The sequence below is a fragment of the Bufo bufo genome, chromosome 6 (assembly GCF_905171765.1).
Source record: "Bufo bufo chromosome 6, aBufBuf1.1, whole genome shotgun sequence".
NCBI classification, from domain to species: Eukaryota; Metazoa; Chordata; class Amphibia; order Anura; family Bufonidae; genus Bufo; species Bufo bufo.
This window is the reverse complement of record NC_053394.1, coordinates 206,107,087-206,127,066: the sequence shown is the minus strand read 5'-3', so window position 1 is coordinate 206,127,066 and position 19,980 is coordinate 206,107,087. Positions and strand designations below refer to the sequence as shown.

Here is a 19,980-nt window from a genome sequence, read left to right as displayed (position 1 = left end):
TGTTTTCTTGCCTCTTCGAAGGAAAAAAAAGGTTCCCCACTAATGAAGACAGAGAGGATGGCACTGAAAGGCTTCTCTGGGGCAACCAGGAGGAGGAGCAGGAGGAATGATGTGACCCCTTGCCCCAAGGCACAGTGTCAGACTCAGAAGTCACCTCCACATTATCCCGCTGTTATGGAGAAGAGGAGTGAGCCATCCAATCCACAGTCTCATCCTCTGATGATAATGTTGTGCCTTTCTGAAGCCAGGGAAAACTGTAGCTTACTACTACTACTACTAGTGCCTGGATAGCTGGTGTTGCTACTATCCACATTCTGGCTCCGGGAGGACAAGGCCTTTCCCTGGGCCCCTGTATGTATGGAATGGTTTGCAAGTGTGTTTTCTGGAACCTAAAGACAGGTGCAAATAAATGTCCTTTGCTTTCTACAAACACACTGAATACACTGCTATTGACAGGGGTGTGACCTGGTCTGGGAGTGGGATGGCCGTCTGAAAGCTGAGCTCCATACCAGACATTTTGCACAGCAACATCCACAGCTCTCCCTCGCCTGTATAGGCTTTAAGAATCCACCCCTGACTGTCTACTTGCTATCTAGGATGACCCGGAGAGGAAAGAAAGAAGCTCTAAAGCTCTAACTGACTTTTTCGGCACACACTCTGGCAACAGTAATGGCGACACAGACACCGATTCCGCCGCATAGGTCGCGCTAGCAGAAGCTGCATACTATGCCCAGTACTGTAAGTGAGCCCTCTGTAATGTAGCACGCCTCTCCCACTCCAGACTCAGGTTCAAGCCCTACTCACGCAGGCTGAGTGCACTCCATTTTACCCCATGGCGGACAACAATACAGGCTCAAGTGACAGTGCCAACTTTCCACTGCCTTCCCCAGGGCTGGCTCCAGCTTCATGTGGGCCCTTGGGCGATAAAGTCTCAGTGGTCCCCCTTACACAGTAATAACTCTCTGAGTACAGATAATATAGTAGATATCACCGGCAGTCCTATGTAACAGCACAGATAACACAGTCATGGCTATCTGAGTACAGAAAGTGTAGTAGTGTTACCTGCAGTCCTATGTAAAACTACGGATGACACTAGTGCTAATAATGTGGTAGTGTTACCTGCAGTCCTATGTAAAACCACAGATGACACTAGTGCTAATAATGTGGTAGTGTTACCTGCAGTCCTGCAGTCCTGTCAAATACACACAGGGACAGATACACACACAGAGGGACAGATACACACACACAGGGACAGACACACACACACACACAGGGACAGAGACACACACACATAGGGACAGACACACACATAGGGACAGACACACAGGGAAAGACACACAGGGAAAGACACACACAAAGGGGCAGACACACACACAGGGACAGACAGACACACACAGGAACAGACACACACACACAGGGACAGACACACACACAGGGAAAGACACACACAGGGACAGACAGACACACACAGGGACAGACACACACACACAGGGACAGACACACAGAGACACACAGGGACAGACACACACAGAAACAGACACACACACAGGGACAGACACACACACACACAGGGACAGACACACACACAGGGAAAGACACACACAGGGACAGACAGACACACACAGGAACAGACACACGCAGGAACAGACACACGCACACAGGGACAGACACAAGCACACGGACAGACACAAGCACACAGGGACAGACACACGCACACAGGGACAGACACACACACACAGGGACAGAGACACACAGGGACAGACACACACACAGGGACAGACACACAGGGAAATACACACACATATACACACACACAAAGGGGCAGACACACACACACAGGGACAGACGTACATACACAGGGACAGACACACACACAGGGAAAGACACACAGGGACAGACACACACACACAGGGACAGACACACACAAACACACACAGGAACAGACACACGCACACAGGGACAGACACACGCACACAGGGACAGACACACACACACAGGGACAGAGACACGCAGGGACAGACACACACACAGGGACAGACACACAGGGAAAGACACACACATATACACACACACAAAGGGGCAGACACACACACACAGGGAAAGACACGCACACACACAGGGACAGACACACGCACACACACACACACAGGGACAGACACACGCACACACACACACACAGGGACAGAGAGAAGCATTTCGTTTTGATCCGTCATGGTAGAAGTCTATGGGCAAGCATAACGGATCCATAATATATCAGCACACACACACACACAGGGAAAATGGGTGAATTTTCTGCTACACATGACGAACTGGTGGATGCCCATAATACATTGGCAGATGATTTGGAAGCGGTAAAACAGAAAATGGAGGAGAGATGGAGGATAGTTAAAAAACTAAAGACCTCTTGGGGGACCTACAGTGTTGCAAAAATATATTTAAACAAAAAAAGATAATTTTAACAAAAAAATGTAAAATAAATAAAATACAAGTAAGGGTCGGTTCGCACTTGTGTTATGGCATCCCGTTATAGGTTTCGTTTATAACTGAATATAACGGAATGCAAAAGGGAAGCCTTTAAGAAGCATTTCGTTTTGATCCGTCATGGTAGAAGTCTATGGGCAAGCATAACGGATCCATAATATATCAGTATCTGGTCATTAAGCCCTGGTCATTAAAGGGTTAATCATTAAGTGCTTTCCCCACTAGTAAGGCCTCATACACACAACTGTACTGTGTTTTGTCCGCAAAACACGGATACTAGCCATGTGTATTCCACATTTTGCGTAACGGAGCAACGGATGCGGACAGCCCGCATCTTTTGCATCCTTGTTGAAGTGAATGGGTCCGCATTTAAGCCATAAGAAATGCAAATCAGATGCAGACTCATACAACGGTCGTGTGCATGAGCCATCAGGGAAAGTGCTGGTTACTGCAGGGCACCTACAGTATATCTGGGGGTGCAGGAGGCGGTAATAACCAGTGCGTGCCATCCTCTGCAGTGAAGGAAAGCACTCATTTGTGAACAGGAGGCGGGAAGGAAGTGTTGTCAATTAAAGGGGTTTCCCAGTAAAAAATATTTTTTGACAAGTTTCTGTAGTATGGTCCCTGGAACAGAAGACTCACACTTTCCTGCTCAATGCTGCTCTCGCTGTCTCTATTTTCCGGTCCCGGAGCACCCATCCAGCAAATTACTTCAGCAGTGAAACCCTGCTTGTGGTCAGATCCCCACTGAAGCCAGTCATTGGCTGGAGAGGTGCAAGTGACTATGCCCATAGCCAGCCAGATATAATCAGCACCGGGACTGGAAGATGGAGACAGCGGTACAGGTGCGGAGGAGGAAAGTATGAATCTTCTTCTTCTCTGCTCTGGGGGCGGAGCTGTGGCAACGTCAGACAGACGGGAAGACGTGCCTGCCTGTGCGGCAGCGGCGGCACGCTCACGCACAGCCACCGCTCGAGTCTCCTAAAAAGGCAGGCAGAGTGGGGCTCAGAGCGTCCGCCGGGGGGGGCCCCTCCTTTCCATATTAGTCCAGACCGCGCGCCGCCCAGCCGCGGTTTGCCGACCACTGGCCTAAGTAATAGGCTGATGCAAACGAGCGCCGATTAGCTTTTATTTTTTTTATTTTTTTGCGGCCCCTTGAAATATAGCAATGTGAAAATAAGGACCCGAGACCAAAAAATCTTATGTACCCCTGCTCTAAAACAATGTGAAGTTCCGGGGCATTCCTGAGGCGGTCTCGTCTCACAAGCGATTCTACTTAAATACATCAGGCAACTTATGCATACGGTCCTTCCAGGAGCTTTAGACTTGACTACGCCAACAGGGCATTTCTTACAGATGGGGCTTACCACTGAAAATGATCATATCCAGGAATAGCACACCACATATCGTCACCACGCTGGATTCTGGACTAGCCCTGTTATGCTAAAGGTGAATTGAACCGGCTACGCCAGCGACGTCCAGCTCGCCTACCAAACCACCCAAGTTGACCCAGGAGTGGCACTCAGTTCATTTGAGAAGTTTGAGGTTTCCTTTTACAAGACACTGAATGTTTTCTCTCTTTGCAAACTGTCCGCATGGTTTGTGCAGTTTTACTCACTGCTCTGTGTATGTTACCATATTCTTCTTCTCTGTTCTATATTTCTCTCGACATGTAGCTCTAAGGCTACTGTCACACTTGCGGCAGAGGATTCCGGCAGCAATCCTGACGCAAACGGATGGCATTTGTTAGACGGATCCAGATGTGGATCTGTCTGACAAATGCATTGAAATACCGGCTCCGTCTCTCCGGTGTTATCCAGAAAAACTGATTCAGTATTTTTTTTTCCACAGATTTAAACGTTTGCGCATGCGCGGACCTGAAGAACGGATCCGTCAATGCAGCAATTTTAATGCCGGATCCTGCACTAATACATTCCAATGGAAGTTTGTGCCGGATCCGGCATTCCGGCAAGTGTTCAGAATTTTTGGCCGGAGAGAAAAATACAGCATGCTGCGGCATTTTCTCCTGCCAAAAAACGTAAGAGGGACTGAACTGATGCATCCGGATGCATACTTAGCGGGATGCTCTCCATTCAGAATGCATTAGGATAAAACTGATCAGTTTTCTTCCGGTATTGAGCCCCTGTGACGGAACTCTTTACCGGAAAAGAAAAACGCTAGTGTGAAAGCACCCTAAGTTCAAGATGTCAGTTTTCTATTATTGAATCTATCATTCTTGTGGAAAGTGACATGTTCTACACTTGCTGAGCAGAACAGGGTACATTTGGTTATCTACAGTATGCCTTTTCTTTCACACCAAATATGGCTACCACATAATGTGAAGGGCCTCAATAGCCCTTTCCAATAGTCGTTAATATGGAAAGAGGCAAAATTTCTGGGGACAGATGTCCTTTGCTTGCAGAAGTCCCACTTTAAGGGTGCCTTCACATTCAGCAGATTTTGTGGCCAAAAATTTTGCGACTGAAAATCAGTTTCATTCACCTTAAAGGGGTTGTCCGAGTTATATAAATATAGGCAAATTAGCATTATAACATATCTACTATTACCTTTGTAAATCACTCTCTTTATCTATAATGTCTTGTTCGTTCTGTGCTGATGCGGGTCATGTGACCCGCGACGTCATCCAGCAAGCTCCCGCTGCTGGCGTTTCGTGTACAAGCTTATCCCTGCCTTAGGGAGTGGCCTGGCTCTGTACACGAAACGTCAGAGCCTTGTGTGGCCGCCCCCTCCCTCTGAGGCTGGCTGCCACGGCTCCTGTGACGGATCACGTATGGGTGATCCTTCCCAGTGCCGTCAGCCTTTTGAAAAGATTCACTGGACTGGTGTGCCCGCTCCCTCCCTGTGATCCACCGGTGTGCCCGTCTCCTGCGCGATCCTTACCAGTGCCGGCAGCCTTATGAAATTAGCATTGCCTTATTCCAAAAGCCACCCCAAGGAACAAAACAAAGTGTAGCTTAGATATACTTATATATTAGATATAGAGCTATATCTAAGCAATACCTAAGCTATATCTAAGCTACACCTAAGCTATACCTAAGCTATATTTAAGCTATACCTAAGCTATACCTAAGCTATATCTAAAGCTATAGCTTATGTATAGCTTAGATATAGCTTAGATTAAAGATAGAGATATATAGATCTATATATATGTATGTGGGAATATATATACTGATCTATATCTCTATATACATATACAGTCAGGTCCATAAATATTGGGACATCAACACAATTGTAACATTTTTGGCTATAAACACCACAACAATGAAAATGAAATGAAACGAACACGATGTGCTTTAACTGCAGACTGTCAGCTTTAATTTGAGGTTATTTACATCCAAATCAGGTGAACAGTGTAGGAATTACAACAGTTTGCATATGTGCCTCCAACTTGTTAAGGGACCAAAAGTAATAGGACAATTGGCTTCTCAGCTGTTCCATGGCAAGGTGTGTGTTGTTCCCTCATTAGCCCAATTACAATGAGCAGATAAAAGGTCCAGAGTTCATTTCAAGTCTGCTATTTGCATTTGGAATCTGTTGCTGTCAACTCTCAAGATGAGATCCAAAGAGCTATCACTATCAGTGAAGCAAGCCAATATAATTCTCGTTTTTTGAGGAGAGCTTGGCGGTCTCCCCCCCGCCTCCCTAATTCAATTTGCTCCAAAATGCGGAATCTCAGATCATTCTCAGATTCCGCATTTTGGAGCAAATTGAATTAGGGAGGCGGCGGGGAGACCGCCAAGCTCTCCTCAAAAAACGAGAATTATATTGGATTTACACGTTAAATACGTTGAGACCCAATGGGCTTAATGTGGACTTTAAGGTGTGACGGTTTTTTAACTGTTCACAATTAGTGTCTCTGTCTTGTGATTGCTGTAATCCGATTTCCTGCTGTGGGTCTAATGCACATGTACATATATATATATGTTTATTCAAGTAATTTTTCTATGAGATATATACTAAATTATTCTCTTTTGTTTTTAGGTTTTTTTCAACTTCACTGCCGTGATTGGGGTTCTGTATGACACGTCATATATCGTTATTGCAGTGGAACATTCCTGTTCCGTTTATTTTTGATATATATAATGCAATTTATCTTCTATATAGTTTTTATACATATTGTTTTCCATGAAGTATTGGAAGTCCACCCATTAAATTCATATATTTACATTTTGTACCAATTTTGATATTTATTATATTCTTTCCTATCTTGTGAGATGGTGGCGCCCCCCAACGAGGGTTAGATGATAGTCCGTGGGTATATCCCGGTGACGTTCATCTCTCCCTCATATACTGATGGCTCTCATTTTTTGATCCGTCATTTTTGGATGACACATCATCCCTTGTATTTGCGATCACAGTATGGATCGGCGTCTGCCCGGTGACCTCAGTGAGTTTTTCTGGTGGACCCGTGGACAGTATCGCCGATTCCCTTTACTGATCGCATTATCTGCTGTTAGTGTTTATCATCTATCTCCAGGACTACGATAGTATAGCGATCGCTGGGCGGCACCCAGTATTCACCTGGGCGGCACCCAGTACGTATCGGACATGCGCACATTGTATGGGAGACCGCTGTGGCCATTTTGGTACAGGCTGTCTCCCGGCCTCTGACCACTGCGGTTATCGCGAGATTTGTTGCTCTCGCGCATGCGCAGTGTGAGAACCGGGACGCCACTGCATACGATTCAGGCAACATACAGTTCCCCACCGGACAGTGAGTTTTTGAATTCACTTAATCAACACTGTAACCTGCACTAATTATGCTTCTTTCCACATTACACAGGATACACTATATGTATACTTTATTATTGTGTATGCACCATGTTTGCCAGACATTGGCACTTTAACACATGTATATTTTGTAATCACCTTCAGATTGTAAGATATTGATTTATACCATTATGTATATGATTGATGTTAATATGTTTTGGATTGACACCCCTTTTTATACTTCTCTTGAGTCACATGTGCACTATGCTTGACAAAGACAGCAACAAGCTGTCGAAACGTCGCTTGACTTTGGGTCTAATAAACCACCGTTTGCCTTTAATCTCCTGGAGTGCTGCTGGCTATTTTTCATTTCTAATTCATTGAACCCAGGTGCGGGTTCATATCTGCCGGACGTGCACCCCTCGTCTATACAGTGTGCTGCCTCCTCATTTTCTCAATAGCAAAAACATTAGGCGTGGCCAAAACAACTGTTTGAAACATTCTCAAAAAGAAGGAACGCATCGGTGAGCTCAGCAAGACCAAAAGACCCAGAAGACCACAGAAAATAACTGTGGTGGATGAATTCTTTCCCTGGTGAAGAAAACACCCTTCACAACAGTTGGCCAGATCAAGAACACTCTCCAGGAGGTAGGTGTATGTGTGTCAAAGTCAACAATTAAGAGAAGACTTCACCAGAGTGAATACAGAGGGTTCACCACAAGATGTAAACCATTGATGAACCTCAAAAACAGGAAGGCCAGATTAGAGTTTCCCAAACGACATCTAAAAAAGCCTTCACTGTTCTGGAACAATATCCTATGGACAGATGAGACCAAGATCAACTTGTACCAGAGTGATGGGAAGAGAAGAGTATGGAGAAGGAAAGGAACTGCTCATGATCCTAAGCATACCACCTCATCAGTGAAGCATGGTGGTGGTAGTGTCATGGCGTGGGCATGTATGGCTGGCAATATAACTGGTTCTCTTGTAATTATTGATGATGTGACTGCTAACAAAAGCAGCAGGATGAATTCTGAAGTGTTTCGGGCAATATTATCTGCTCATATTCAGCAAAATGCTTCAGAACTCATTGGACGGCGCTTCACAGTGCAGATGGACAATGACCCAAAGCATACTGCAAAAGCAACCAAACAGTTTTTTTAAGGGAAAGAAGTGGAATGTTATGCAATTGCCAAGTCAATTACCTGACCTGAATCCGGTTGAGCATGCATTTCACTTGCTGAAGACAAAACTGAAAAAAAAATGCCCCAAGAACAAGCAGGAACTGAAGACAGTTGCAGTAGAGGCCTGGCAGAGCATCACCAGGGATGAAACCCAGCGTCTGGTGATGTCTATGCGTTCCAGACTTCAGGCTGTAATTACTGAAAAGGATTTGCAACCAAGTATTAAAAAGTGAGAGTTTGATTTATGATTATTATTATTATTATGTCCCATTACTTTTGGTCCCTTAACAAGTGGGAGGCACATATGCAAACTGTTGTAATTCCTACACCGTTCACATGATTTGGATGTAAATACCCTGAAATTAAAGCTGACAGTCTGCAGTTAAAGCACATATTGTTTGTTTCATTTCAAATCCATTGTGGTGGTGTATAGAGCCAAAAATGGTAGAAATGTGTCAATGTCCCAATATTTATGGACCTGACTGTATAGATGATATTTACTGATCTATATCTCTATATACATATATGATATATCTACATCTTTCTCTCTCTATATATCCCTCTATCTCTCTCTCTATACATATATATATATATATATATATATATATATATATATATAGAGAGAGAGAGAGAGAGAGAGAGAGAGAGAGAGATAGTATATATAGATATATATGTACAGTCGTGGCCAAAAGTTTTGAGAATGACACAAATATTCATTTTCACAAAGTTTGCTGCTAAACTGCTTTTAGATCTTTGTTTCAGTTGTTTCTGTGATGTAGTAAAATATAATTACACGCACTTCATACGTTTCAAAGGCTTTTATCGACAATTACATGACATTTATGCAAAGAGTCAGTATTTGCAGTGTTGGCCCTTCTTTTTCAGGACCTCTGCAATTCGACTGGGCATGCTCTCAATCAACTTCTGGTCCAATTCCTGACTGATAGCAACCCATTCTTTCATAATCACTTCTTCGAGTTTGTCAGAATTAGTGTGTTTTTGTTTGTCCACCCGCCTCTTGAGGATTGACCACAAGTTCTCAATGGGATTAATATCTGGAGAGTTTCCAGGCCATGGACGCAAAATATCAACGTTTTGGTCCCCGAGCCACTTAGTTATCACTTTTGCCTTATGGCCCAGTGCTCCATCGTGCTGGAAAATGCATTGTTCTTCACCAAACTGTTGTTGGATTGTTGGAAGAAGTTGCTGTTGGAGGGTGTTTTGGTTCCATTCTTTATTCATGGCTGTGTTTTTGGGCAAAATTGTGAGTGAGCCCACTCCCTTGGATGAGAAGCAACCCCACACATGAATGGTCTCAGGATGCTTTACTGTTGGCATGACACAGGACTGATGGTAGCTCTCACCTTTTCTTCTCCGGACAAGCCTTTTTCCAGATGCCCCAAACAATCGGAAAGAGGCTTCATCGGAGAATATGACTTTGCCCCAGTCCTCAGCAGTCCATTCAACATACTTTCTGCAGAAGATCAATCTGTCCCTGATGTTTTTTTTGGAGAGAAGTGTCTTCTTTGCTGACCTTCTTGACACCAGGCCATCTTCCAAAAGTCTTCGCCTCACTGTGCGTGCAGATGCGCTCACACCTGCCTGCTGCCATTCCTGAGCAGCTGAATCCTCTTTAGGAGATGACCCTGGCGCTTGCTGGACTTTCTTGGATGCCCTGAAGCCTTCTTAACAAGAATTGAACCTCTTTCCTTGAAGTTCTTGATGATCCTATAAATTGTTGATTGAGGTGCAATCTTAGTAGCCACAATATCCTTGCCTGTGAAGCCATTTTTATGCAAAGCAATGATGGCTGCACGCGTTTGTTTGCAGGTCACCATGGTTAACAATGGAAGAACAATGATTTCAAGCCTCACCCTCCTTTTAACATGTCAAGTCAACCATTTTAACCCAATCGGCCTGACATAATGATCTCCAGCCTTGTGTTCGTCAATATTCTCACCTGAGTTAACAAGACGATTACTGAAATGATCCCAGCAGGTCCTTTAATGACAGCAAGGAAATGCAGTGGAAAGTTTTTTTTGGGGATTAAGTTAATTTTCATGGCAAAGAAGGACTATGCAATTTATCTGATCACTCTTCATAACATTCTGGAGTATATGCAAATTGCTATTATAAAAACTTAAGCAGCAACTTTTCCAATTTCCAATATTTATCTAATTCTCAAAACTTTTGGCCACGACTGTATATAGAGATATAGATCGATCTGCAATGTGACAGGAAGATCTTCTGCCTGTGTGAGCTAGGAGATGATCATGTTTGTATGCAAGGTCAGGTTGTGCAGGGGGCGGGGAAGGGCAGATTTTTCACACCCACAAATATTCATGAGGGAGAGTTTAGTCATTGTTGTTACACGCCCCCACAGCTTTGCTGCAGCATGTAAACAAAGCATGAATAACAGAACTATGCAAAGGTGTAAGTATGTTTTTTCTCTTAAAGGGGTTATCCCATCATATTGATCACTGTTAAATCTGTTAATGATTTCACAGTGATAATTTTTGTAAATATATTTGATTAACCCATTCCCACCGTTTACGAGAAAATTCATCCCCACTTACCTCATTGTTATCATTCGGTCTCCCCTGGTTACGGCCACCACTCTTCTCCGGTACCCCGGTGGCCGCGCTTGCGCAGAAGACTCCTTTTTTTCTCCCGGCCGGGCCGCTCGCTGTTCTGAACGCGCTCGCTGCCGCGCATGCGCGATGGTGACTTCTTCCTGGCCAGAATAGTACAGAGCCGTGAACGCGCACGCCGACCCTGTACTATACTGGCCAGGAATAAGTCACCATGGCGCATGCACGGCAGCGTGCGCGTTCAGTCCAGCGCGCGGCCCGGCTGGGAGAAGACTTCAATCAAGATGAAGCCCGCCCCCAGCCAGAATCCAAGTGAACAGGCAGCAGGTAAGTATGAAAATGAAAAGTGGGATAACCCCTTTAAGAAATCAAGCTTAACTAATGTATATGTATGTCCTGATGAGTTTTATAAGTTTTTTTTTTCATAACTCGGATAACCCCTTTAACGGGGCTTTCGGAAATCCATATACTTGCTGCCCCATTCAAATGAATGTAACTGATTTGCGCGTGAAGGTACCCTAAGAAGGATAAGCCTTTTAAATTCTCCCATAAGCAGTGACTTTCCAGGAGATAGAGATGATAAGGGATCCAGGGTGTTGGTTTCTTGCACTTGTGGGATCTTTTAACAATACAACCTTCTCAATTGTGAATACTTATTTACCTAATTCTTCGCAGACCACCTTTTTGAGATCCTTGAAGAAAAGGATTCAGCAAAACTTACGGTATTTTTGCAGAGACTTCAACATTGTCCACAATCCCGTTAGATACTACTTCGAGTTGCAGGAAACCTCCCCCTAACTTGAGTGCTTGGTTGCAAAGTCAAGTGTATTATGACGTTTGGAGATGCTTACTTGCGAACTAAAGAGACTATACCTTTTGCTCCAATCATCATTGAACATACACTGAAATAGATATGTTTATTGCAACAAAATGGCTCTTATCAGATGTGGTTTCATGTGACATAGGTAACATAACCTGGTCGGACCAAGCGTCGATAGTGTTAAAAATCAGCACTCCACACATCCCAATAAACACTTATCTCTGGTGCCTTAATACCTTTATACTCACTGTGGGGTCGGTTAGTGACCGGCTCTATGCAGACCTGACAGAGTTTTTCTTGCTAAGTGCACCAACAGCTATAGATTAATTCACTCTATGGAATGCACCTAAGGCATATATGAGGGGCCTTATAATCCAACAAACATCCCATTACAATAAAATACATCGGGAGGAGATGCAGAATCTTCTATCTACCATTGCTACTCTTGGAGCCCTGCATCACACTAACTCTAACCCCCAGACTCTACTCTCCCTACAAGAAGCTTGTGTTGCTCTTAAAAAGCACTCGGCATACACATTGGATAAAAAAATTATGAGCCTTAAATTGTCATATTATAGCTCCTTTAACTAAGAGCCTACAGAATCAAAGCAGCCAGTTCCAAAGCTTGGGTACTAGTGATGAGCGAGCATTCTCGGCCGAATACCTGTTCGGCTCGAGCATCGCTATGCTCGGCACATGGCGGTACTCGGATGAGTACCACATGTGCTCGAGCACCATGCTCGAGTCTCCTCCCCACACGTTTGGCACCTGCTAAGCAGCCAATAAACATGCAGGTAAGTATTGCCATCACTGTAATGCCAGTAGCCATGTTTTCTACTGGCAATACAGTGATTGGCTGGCCGGAACGCATCATTGGGTTCTATTTAGCACCCGGTCACGCGGGTTCGGCTCATTGCGATCCAGGGAGAGCTGCTGTTAGGAAGGGACAGAGAGTGTAGAGTGAATTTGATCGCAAGTTTCTCATTTTAAAGACGTTTCAAAGACCCAAAAGTCCTTTTAAGGACTATTGTGTGTGTTGGCAGCAATTTGAAAGTGCAAAGTTGCACTTTTTTTTATTTTTTATAATTTACATATATTTCCCAGAATCTGACCACATTTTTGCTATCTGCAGTTTAATCCGTTAATCTCAGTGCTCTGCATTTGAACACCGTCTGTGGTTTTCAGGGCCATATATTGGGAAAAAGTAAAAAAAATATATATATACATATTTCCCAGAATCTGACCACATTTTTGCTGTCTGCGGTTTAATCCGTTTATCTCAGTGCTCTGCATTTGAACACCGTCTGTGGTTTTCAGGGCCATATATTGGGAAAAAGTGAAAAAATATATATATACATATTTCCCAGAATCTGACCACATTTTTACTGTCTGTGGTTTAATCCGTTAATCTCAGTGCTTGCATTTGAACACCGTCTGTTGTTTTCAGGGCCTTATCTTGGGAAAAAGTGAAAAAAACAGAACATATTTCACAGAATCTGAATGCATTTTTGCTGTCTGCGGTTTAATCCATTAATCTCAGTGGTCTGCATTTGAACACCGTCAGTGGTTGTTAGGGCCATATATTGGGAATAATATAGTTATAAATATAAACAACATCATAAAACAGTGTCTGTACTGCAGATTCCAATAATCTGTGGCTAAAATAGTGTCCAAAATCTGTGCTGTGCTGTGTCATATACTGTACTGCATCTGTCTTTTGTGGACAAAAACAGCGTCACAACCAGTAACGAATCCATAAATATAAAGAAGGCGAGCACTAATTGATGGGGAAGTGGGCTTGATGCTGATGGTTCACGCAGAGGCCGCGGCACTGGGCGCAATGAAACTGTGCCTGCTGCCAGTGCACCACAAAAAAGAATTAAGAAAACCGTACACAGCTTCATGTCCAACTTAGCTGGGCGGCGAACGACAAGACTGTTCAAGTCGGACCAGTGCAAACAGTTGGTCGGTTGGATTGTTGAAGATAATGCTTCCAGTTGGTTAAGCACCACCCTCTCTTCCACTAAGTCCAGTCTCTGTAACCAAGAGTCTGGTCAACCGAATCCTCACTCAGATCATCCTTCCTCCCACCATGGAGAGGCTTGCCAAACGAGTGATCCCACACTCGGATATTCCGAGGAGCTCTTTCCAGCGCCACTATTACATTTGGCCCTCAAGACCAGCACGCTTGAAGAGGGACCTGAGATATTGTGCCCTGATTCCCAAACTCTTGAGCCTTCACAGTCTCAAGTAGATGACAGTGGTGAACGGCAATCATTCGTGATGATGTGGAAGACACAGTTGTCAATCTCTGAGGTTGTGGTTAGGTCAAGACAAGAGGATGAGCAGAGTGAGGAAGTGGAAGAGGAGGTGGTGGACAATGAGGTCACTGACCCAACATGGGAAGGTGAAAAGCCTAGCGAGGACAGCAGTACAGAGGGGTAGGGATCCGCAGCACTGCAACAAGCTGGAAGAGGCAGTGGGGTTGCAAAAGGGAGAAGTTGGCCCACACAAAACAGGCCCGCAACCGTTACACCGAGCACCCCCATGCGTAAATCAACCTTGCCAAGGGGTAGGTGTTCCGCAGTATGGCGCTTTTTTGAGGAAAGTGCAGAGGACAAAAGAGTGGTAGTTTGCAACCTGTGCCGTACCAAAATTAGCCGGGGCGTGAACACTAGCAACCTCACCCCCACCAGCATGATCCGCCACATTGCATCCAAGCACCCTAATAAGTGGGCCGAACGCCTGGGTCCACAATCTGGGTCTACGGGTCATACCACTGCCTCCTCTTCCCCTGTTTTATGTGCTTTCCAATCCCCTGTCCAAGACGCAGGCACGGATGCCTCTCGCCCTGCACCTGGACCTTCGCATGAACCATCAGCAACAACATCCACTTCGCTGTCCCAGTGCAGCATCCAAATGTCCATACCACAGTCATTTTAATGCAAGCACAAATACCCACCCACCCTCAGGCCACAGCACGAAACTGCCAACTTTTAAAATTATTGGCTCTTGAAATGTTGCTATTTAGGCTTGTGGACACTGAGGCCTTCCGCAGCCTGATGTCGGCAGCCGTCCCTCGGTACGCAGTCCCCAGCCGCCACTATTTTTCACTGTGTGCCGTGCCCGCCTTACACCAGCATGTGTCCCAGAACATCACCCATGCCCTGACCAACGCAGTTACTGGGAAGCTCCACTTAACCACGGACACATGGACAAGTGTTGGTGGCCAGGGACGCTACATTTCCCTGACCGCACACTGGGTGAATGTGGTGGAGGCCGGGAGTGAGTCGTACCCTGGGATGGCACAGGTGCTACCTACGCCCAGGATTGCGGGCCCTCTGTCCATCAGGGTCTCCACCAGCAGCTATGTAACTGGCTTCAACCCCCACTTTTCCTCCTCCGACTCATCCTCCTCCACTTCCACCTCCTGCAGCAGTCAGCCATCAGTCGCTAGCTGGAAGCAGTGTAGCACTGCTGTGGGTAAGCGTCAACAGGCCGTGCTGAAGCTGATCTGCTTAGGGGACAAACAGCACACCGTCGCAGAGCTTTGGCAGGGTATAAGGGAACAGACCGAGCTGACTCCACTCAACCTACAACCAGGGCTTTGGAGCTCGGCAACCTGACACACAGCCCAAGTCTTAAACTTAGTGGTTCAGCGGTTTATCAAAACATACCCCATTTTGTCAGAGTTACTAGTGAAGGCGTGCCGCGTGTGTGCCCATTTCCGCAAGTCGTCCACAGCTTCAGCTGGTCTGTCAGTGCTGCACCAGCGCTTGCAGCTTCCATCTCACCGACTGTTGTGCGATGTGAGCACATGCTGGAACTCTACGTTCTACATGTTGGAAAGGCTTTGGGAGTAGCAGAGGGCAGTTGTGGAATACCAGCTGCAACATGGTCGTGGCCTTTCGAGTCAACTGCCACTATTCACAAGCGAGGAGTGGGCATTGATGTCAGACCTGTGTGAGGTTTTAAAAAACTTTGATGAATCCACACAGATGGTTAGTGGCAATAACGCTATTATCAGCGTCACCATCCCACTGCTGTGTCTACTCAAACGATCGCTGCTCACAATTAAGGACGACGCTCTGAATGTGGCAGACGAGGAAATGGGGGAGGACATCACAGAGGGTGATACCCAGACCACCCACAGTTCATCTTCTCAGCGTTAATTGGACCATTAAGAGGAGGAGGAGGAGCTGGAGACAGTTGCCTCTGCTACAGAGGGTAGTACCCATGGAACTTTAATTCCAACTGTTCAAAGTGGATGGGCAGAGGAGGAGGAGGAGGAGAAGAAGGAGGAGATGGAGAGTCATCCTGATGTCGACATTGACGTCTTGCCTGTTGGTACTCGAGCACACATGACTGAATTCATGTTAGGCTGACCCTCGCGTTATTACTGGGTGTTCACCCTTCTCAACCCCAGCTACAAAGAGAACTTTTCATCTCTCATTCCTGTGGTGGAGAGGACGAGCAAAATGGTGCAATACCAGAAGATACTTGTTTTCCATCTGACAACACTGGCAGCAGAGCTGAGGATAAACGTAAAGGCAATTTTAATCTATCATTTATAATGTACTCAATCTACTGTAGTGTATTCCCATGCACCTTTTCCACCACAAAAAAAAGGTATGGTTGAATTTTGTTTTCTGCTCCTCCTCCTCCTCCTCCTCCTCCTCCTCATCAAGATTGTACATATTCCCTCCACTCTAATTTTTGTATAGGGTCTGCTCAACAGCAGGCCCTCAACTCAAATTTTTTAGAGCGTCCATCTGCATCTGATCTCCCCATTTTTTGTGGGTTTTCTCTGGGTACTCCGGTTTTCGGTTTTGTTGATTTTTGGCAAAAAATTTCCATGTGGTAGACAGTATCTTCTTTATAATTATATAATTTTTCTACAAATCTTTCAGTTTTTGGTTTGTTAATTTTCAGGTTTGGGATTAGAAGCTTACTGGCCTTGTTACCCATATGATATTATTCGGATTTGCTTCAGCATATCCCTATATCAACAAAGTCTGCAGTTGTTTTCTAACTAGCTGCAATTTTAGAATATATATCATGACACTGAGAAGTTTGCCAAAGGACCCTCGATATGCGTGATGACATCACGTGTAAGAGCGCGGTGATGTCATCACACACATCGCAGGTCCTTTGGCATGTCCTGTTCAGTGAAGATAGAAGAAGCTGCAGTGCGATCAAGTGGATGAGGTGAGTTTTGTTTTGTTTTTTAACCCCCTAAATGGCCATATTGTTTTGCATTCTGTCTTAAGAATACTATTATTAACCATGTTATAACGGAAAAGAATAAAATCACCTGAACACCGAACCCGAACCTGGACTTCAGTGAAAAAGTCCGGGTTCCGGTCCGGGTACCCAAACTTGAAAAGTTCGGTACAAACCCGAACTTTGCAGTTCGGGTTCGCTCATCCTTAGTCATCAGTATAATTGGTAATATGATTGGCACATGGTCAGACCATGTAATTGGCAGGATCCAGGTTTTCCTAACAAATGAAAGTAGCAATTCGATAATGTGTTGAGTGGGGTATTGAAATAAAGGATAAATCCTGTTCATCTCCATGCATATATCTCCAGATATCTTGTAGATCTGTGGAGGGCAAGATGTCTTTTAAGATCGCTCATTTCCCAGGGTAAAGGCTCTTTTACATAAGCGAGTTTTCCATATAAGGCCTTATAATTGGTAAGGCCTTCGGGTTGGTAGTGTCAATAGTCTGGTTACTTACTACATTAAAACCTCCCCTAATAATGACCCTGCTGTGTAATGTTTTACTGGATTCATCCAAAGCCAACAAATTTTTGGGATATTCAGAATGAACCTGATTCGTATATGAATTGATTCACTGATCCTTACACCTGTCATTTTGCCATGTGTGTAAAGCCTACTAGACATGAAGAAGTTGGGGCTCTTGGATACTCACTGATGTCAGGGGATGCCTACTTAAAGAATGTATTCTCTGTATAGATCAGTTGATCATGACTCCAAGAAGCGGTACGTAAATCCTCTATAGCCTCGGGTGTTTGCTTGAAATCTGAGATAAAGCTACCTTTCTCTGCAATGCATAATAGTCTATAGATTTCCAAAACTTTTAACAGCCCCCTACCACAGTCACAGGCATGCATTTACTTTTCTAGAAATAAAAACCATTCCAGTAGTAGAGACAAACTTTGAAATCTGTGCAGATAACAATCGTTTAGATAATGATTGGTATGCAAATATAAGAAATTGGTTATCTACAGCCTTCACATGGATATGGGCTTAGTAGTTTTACAGACAAATATCTCATTGACCATTCTGTACAGACACATAGAAGTAAATTATTCTAATAATCTTGCTGCAGCCCACATTTCTTTGTGAAAGTTTTACTAGTATACAATGGCATTTATACTGCAGTTGGCTAAATGTTTCATTTACTCACACATGTATTGCAGTATGCAGAGATTAACATCAACATCTATGCCGCATGCTTTAGCTATCAGTTCTCTGCAAAGTTCCTATGAATGAGCACAAATGCCACTTAGGAATGTGCAAAAACATTATATAACATATTGTCTACCAATCTAATGCAAATCAAATTATGAACAAGCACCAGTTTTAACCCTTCATTCTATTTTCCCACATAAACCCATGTACCTGAGTGCTCTGCAGACCCCAGTGTGACTGAGCCACTCTGAAAAACTTGCAACTGGGAGCTGAGCTATTTTTAGGGTGGGATTTGCTGACTCTGACCTTGGTGGTGAGGTGGAGCAGCCTGCAGAAAGGGGGATCAACTCTTTATTCTGCTTGTCAGACAAGTCTGTTAGGGGGCCGAAGACCCTTAACCCTTACTGACAGCAGCCTGGTTTGTAGTAAGTATTAACTAATTTGTTCCTTAGTTGCTACTGGTTGAAAAGCGGAAATAAGTACTAATCATATAGATCAAGTCCACAGAAAAAATGGTTGTGTTCTTAGAAACTATGCTAGGATATAGAAAAAGAAGTCATCTACTCCATGGGGGAGATTTATCAAGACTGGTACTTTTTTCAACAGTCTTCATATCCCCTGCGCTCATCATAAATTAGGTGCATCCACCTGCAGTCCATGCGCTTAACCAGAAATCTACAACAGCTCAAAGCTGCCGCAGATTTTTGTGTTCATTTACGCCAGAAAATTGACATAAATGAAATTAAATTTGTTGCTGTAGCTGTTTCCCGCCCTTGTCACAACCCCTTTTAGAAAAATGGCTAGGACAGCTAAAAAAGTGAGATGCTGCAATTTATGAAAAGTCGCACCTGCGACTTTTTAACACCACTTTTCAGGCATAAAGGAAATGATAAATCTTCCCCCATGTGTTGTTTTTACAGGTATCAACAAAATGCCAACTTCTCAGTTACTTAATTTTATTTGTGCTGTCATTTTCTGCTATTCATATCATCTGCCTTTCTTACACATTATTTATGCTTTTTAAAGGAAATGTGTCAACAGAAAATGAGCTATTGTTTAAATTATGTTTTTATGGTTAACATATTTTTAAAGATTTTTTTGTGGTTATTTTTAATTTTTCATGTCAATATCTATATTTAAACAAAAAACATAAAATCTTGCAGTTTTCAAACTAGTCACTAAGCCTAATAATAGGTGCCACTTCTTGGTTTGTACAGATCACTTTAATGCAGTTACCTGCTTATCTATACACATTTACAGGCATCATTACAGGCAAGATTACAATAACAGATATTCCACAATAGGTGGATTGTCACTTATCTATTCTTTCATTGTACAATGATGTCTGCACAGGTCACAGACAGTGGCGTACACACAATCCATGGGGCCCCGGTGCAAAACTGATCCATGGGCCCCCCCCCCCCCCACCACCTCCCCTATCATTCACCCAACATGCCTCCCAACAGTACCGCTTTGTGCGGGACAGGCCGATTTTGGATGGCAATCCTGCTGTACCGCCATCTGTGGAGGACACTGTTATGGGATATCTGTGGATGACACTGTTATGGGGTATCTGTGCATGACACTGTTTTGGGGGATCTGTGGGTGACACTGTTATGGGATATCTGTGGATGACACTGTTATGGGGGATCTGAGAATGACCCTGTTATGAGGGATCTGTGGATGACACTGTTATGGGGGATCTGTGGATGACACTGGTATGGGGGATCTGTG

General features: G+C 44.3%; 1 protein-coding gene across 1 annotated transcript in view; it reads right to left on the bottom strand.

The window, feature by feature from the left end:
• DUSP29 (dual specificity phosphatase 29) overlaps window positions 1–18,495 on the bottom strand; it is a 118,900-nt gene extending 100,405 nt beyond the window's left edge. Inside the window, exon 1 of the mRNA XM_040437671.1 lies at window positions 18,457–18,495. The gene's annotated coding sequence lies outside the window, so the exon portion shown is untranslated. The remainder of the gene's footprint in view (window positions 1–18,456) is intronic.
• Between the last annotated feature and the right edge of the window lie 1,485 nt (window positions 18,496–19,980).